The following is a 4,633-nucleotide window of genomic DNA, read 5'->3' on the forward strand; positions in this document are numbered from 1 at the left end:
GACCGGAGAAGGAAATAATGTTACCTAAAGTAAACAGAAAGTGCAAACAAGCGACTTCCAAAAAATGTGAGAAATGTCAGAAACAGCTGGCTGCCTGGACAGACACTCAAGTTTCTTTGCAATGTTGGCAGCATCCATCTTCAGCCTACAGGCCTAGCATATCTGACAGATTTACCTGTGAAGCCAGATATTCTAAAGGCCACACCAGCTGCTGTGCTGCTCTGACAGCTGCCTCCAGCCCACGCAGGGGCAGGGAGCCATGTCTCTGTATACCACTGGGCACCAGCTGGCCTGAGAGGCTGTGGGACAAGGAATCCGTATCCAGCTCTTTGTGTGTTTGAAACTTTTTTTAAAGCTTTCTCAGGGAATTGGATCCCCTTTTTCTGGCTTCCAAAGGCATTCACACACACACACACACACACACAGAGACACACACAGACATACACACACAGACACACACGGGGGGGGGGGGGAGGAAGAGGGAAAGAGGGGAAGAAGGATTGAGATTTTAAAAAGAAATAATCCTTTTTTTTTTTTTTTTTTTTTTTTTTTTTTTTTTTTTAAAGTATAGGTGTTTGCACAGGTCTGTATTTTAGGTTGATTTGCCTGGCCTGGGACTTCCCAAGCCAACAGGTAAACGTAGCGATGGTCCTTAAGTGTGTGCTATCCTCAGAATGTCTGGGCAGGTCACTTAATCCCTTTGGTTGATCCTTATTTCCTCAGGTAGTAATTGAATAGTAGCAACTAGCAAACTGTGAATGTCTTCTTGTGTCAGAATATTACAGACAGAGCCATTCATTGTTTCAGGGCAGCCCCATGACATGAGCACTGTCGTCTGTGGTGCAGGTGATGGCAGTCACGTCTGTCTCCTGTGATGACAGGAAAATGAGATGAAGTGTAATATGTGTGCTCGATGCTGTTTCTGCGTCACCCACCCTCTATGTGTCCTTTGTGTTTTCTCTCATTTAAAGTGGGACAGAGTTTCTTAGCTTTTCTCTCCCCACTTTCCTTGTCCCCCAAGAGACACTAGACCCCCTCTTCTCCTTTTAAAGACTTTACTATTGATGGTTTTTGAAGGAGGGAAGTAAAAAAGTTAAACTAGGCTTGAACGGATTTCAAGCAGAACAGTGTCTTGACAAGAAGATGCTCTAGGGCCGGTGACAAGTGAGATCGCGACACCACTAAAACTTAAATTCTTTGCTGTCTGCTGCGTCTCAGTTCTGCTTTAGGAAGCCTTCTGCTGAAATTCTGCTAAACTGTGTCAAAAGTGTGGTTCCCAGGATGGTGAGCACCCTCATGGCTGCCCCACGACCATCTGTAACCCTAGTTTCAGGGTGTCTGGTACCTTCTTCTGGCCTCTGTTGGCACCGGGCATGTATGTGCTGTATAGATATAGATGTAGACCAACACCCGTACACATAAAACAAAAACAGGAAACATACCACTGACTTCTGGGACTTGTTATGGCAGAGAAAAACAAAACAAGACAAAACAAAGTGAATCAACTTGCTCTTTACTGGAGACTCTTTTGCTTATCCCCATGTGATTTTATGCCTAAAGAATGATATAATGATTTACAAAAGTCTTTCCCAGCTATCCCCTCAATTATGTGGAAAGTCAACTTGACTACGGAGTTTGTGGCTAGTGAAATTAATGGCTTAAGCAGAGTAGTAAACTTTGCCAACTTATCAGTGAGTTTTGGCCAAGGAAAGTTCAAATCGGGGTCATCCTGACATGCCTTTGCCACAGGGCAGGCTGCTCCCATACAGAAGACCTGCTTACAGAGATAATTTTAAAAGGCATTGGGATTTAAATGTCAGCACTATTTTTATTTCAAGTCTTTTTTGCTTTGTTTGGAAAGATTCTCTTCCAACATTAATAGTGTTTTAAAATAACTTTCTGTTATGATGGGATGGAAGGGGATCTCTTCGTTTGTTTTTTGAGATAAGGTATCTCTACATAGTCCTGGAACTCACTGTGTAGACCAGGCTGGCCTCAAACTCATAGAGATCTGCTTGCTTCTGTCTCCAAAGTGCTGGGATTAAAGGAGTGCACCACCACACTCAGATAGAAGGAGAGCCTTTTAAGGTCTGGAGAGATTTTCGTGTGTTTCAGAGACAAGTCTGTTTCTGTGAGCTCTGCAAGTTGTCAGTGTTACAGCCTTCACCTGGGGGTGAGTTAAACCCAGATTGCTGGGTGGCTCCCCAGTGTCTAGTTCTTAGGGTGGATAACGTTCATTTTTATTGAGTCTCCAGCTGATACTGATGCTGCTGGTCAGGGCCCACACATTGAGAACCTAGGAATGGAAGATCGTTAAGTCAGACAGTAGAAAAATGACCTAATGGCAGGCACTCAGCACACAATGTGTCTGATTTGAGTAAGATCTCCAAAAGGGAGAGTGACTGTTCCTGTTTCAGGTGAAGGACCCGAAGCTTAGAAAGTTCACTGAGTTGTCCAAGAACACACAGTAAACAAAAAGGATTTTTCTGTCTTTAGATCCAAGCGGTATCTATTAAAATAAGTTTGTCTGTCTAGATGAAACTTTGTCTAGTTCCCTCTACATTCAGGAATACTTGTGTGTTTGTTTTAGTGTTCTCTCTCTCTCTCTCTCTCTCTCTCTCTCTCTCTCTCTCTCTCTGTCTGTCTCTCTCTCTCTCAGAGAGTTTTCTGTGTAGCCCTGGCTGTTCTGAAAATTGCAAAGATCCCCCTGCCTCTGCCTCCCAAGTGCTGGGATTGAAGGTGAGCACCACACCAGCTGTGTTACAGTTTCTCGAGGGAGGCTCTCTCATAGGTTAGAATAATCCCAGCTGTGTACCCCGAGGCTGGCCTCACAGTCCAGCTCCTTCTGAGCCTCCTAAGTGCCTGGGTTACAGGTGTGACCCACCTTACCTGGCTTCTTGCTTTGCTTTTTTTGTTTGTTTTGTTTTTTTGTTTTTTTTTGTTTTTAATTTTCTGGAGCTGAGGCCCAAACCCAGGGCTTTGTGCTTGCTAGGCAAGCGCTCTACCACTGAGCTAAATCCCCAAACCCCTTGTTTTGCTTTTTAAGGCAGAGTCTCATAAACAGCTACACAGCTGAAGATGACCTCTAACCTTCCCAGCAACACTCCCCAAATGCTGGGATTGCTGACATATACAATGTTTTTGTCTTTCCCTACTTACCACTCAACACAGACACTTCCAGCGTTCAGTCACTAAAATGTATGTGAGATGTTTCCCATGTATTAGTGAATTCTTCAGAAGACCCAATCTGGAGGTCCTGTTAATTTGACTCAGTTTGAGTACTATCCAATGGAGACTGAGCCACACAGCCCACAGATTAAGGCTCAGCACCTCAAGACTGTTACCTCTCTCAGCTGCAGATCTCAAGTTCTAGGTCGTGACGCAGCACTTCCGCCTTCAGCTCTAAACTGGGGTTCCAGTGTCTCCCTCCTCTAGGTCCATTACCTTGTGAGAGAAGCTCACAAACTCAGAGCACCACTGGATCACAGGCTGCTCACCGCTGAAAAACAAGTGAAAAAGACGAACACAGCCAGGAAAAGAAGCACGGGACAAGATACAGTAGAGAAGGGTGCTGGGCCGCTATGTCCTCCCAAGGATCCCACCTCCTGTATCCAGGCATCTAAGTCATCTGGATGGGGCAGTTTAGGGACTTTTATGGAGACTTCATCATGCAGGTGATCAGTTACCAACTCAGTCGCCAGCTTTTATGTTTCAGCCAGGCTGGTACCCAAAGAGCTCCAACGATTCTCCTGTCTCTGCCCGTCTCAGTGCTGGAGTTACAGACATCAGCAAGGCCATATCTGGCCTATGTGGGTGCTGGGATCTGAACTCTGGTCCTCAAAGTTGCTGGGCAAGTGCTCTTACTGCTGGGCCATTTTTTCCAGGCCCCAATTTGCCTACTTTGCTGTGTACTTTGCAGTTTGCTCTTACAAAAATTCTGTCAAGAACAACCCTCTACATACACAAGGATAGTTCACTGGCTGGTTTTGTGTGTCAACTTGACAGAAACTAGAGTCAGTCATCAGAGAGGAAGGAGCCCTAGTTGATGAAATGTCTCCATAGATCCAGCTGTAAGGCATTTTCTCATTTAGTGACCAGTGGGAGAGGGCCCAGCCCATTGTGGGTGGTGCCACTCCTGGGCTGGTGGTTCTGGGTTCTCTAAGAAAGCAGACTGAGCAAGCCATGGGAAGCAAGCCAGTAAGCAGCTCCCCTCCATGGTCTCTGCATCAGCTCTTGCTTCCAGGTTCCAGCCCTGCTTGAGTTCCTACTCAGACTTCCTCCAGTGATGGACTATGATCTGGAAGTGTAAGCCAAATAAACCCTTTCCTCCCCAACTCACCTTTTAGTCAGGGTGTTTCGTTGCAGCAATAGAAACCCTAACAAAGACAGGTAGTATCTACACATAGCTCCATGTATATGCAAGTGTAATACAAAGTTATTTGCTATGTGAATGGACATATATCTTTTAAATTTTGATAGATTCTAAAATGAAAATGCAATTTGATGCATCCAGGTTGTGGCTGTAGCTCGGGGGCAGAGTATGCCACTTGGCATGTGCAAGTTCCTGGGTTTGATCCCCAAGAAGCAAAAAAAAAAAAAAAAAAAAAAAAAAAAAAAAAAAAAAAAAAAAAGA

The sequence above is a fragment of the Peromyscus leucopus genome, chromosome 1, assembly GCF_004664715.2.
Source record: "Peromyscus leucopus breed LL Stock chromosome 1, UCI_PerLeu_2.1, whole genome shotgun sequence".
Lineage (NCBI taxonomy): Eukaryota > Metazoa > Chordata > Mammalia > Rodentia > Cricetidae > Peromyscus > Peromyscus leucopus.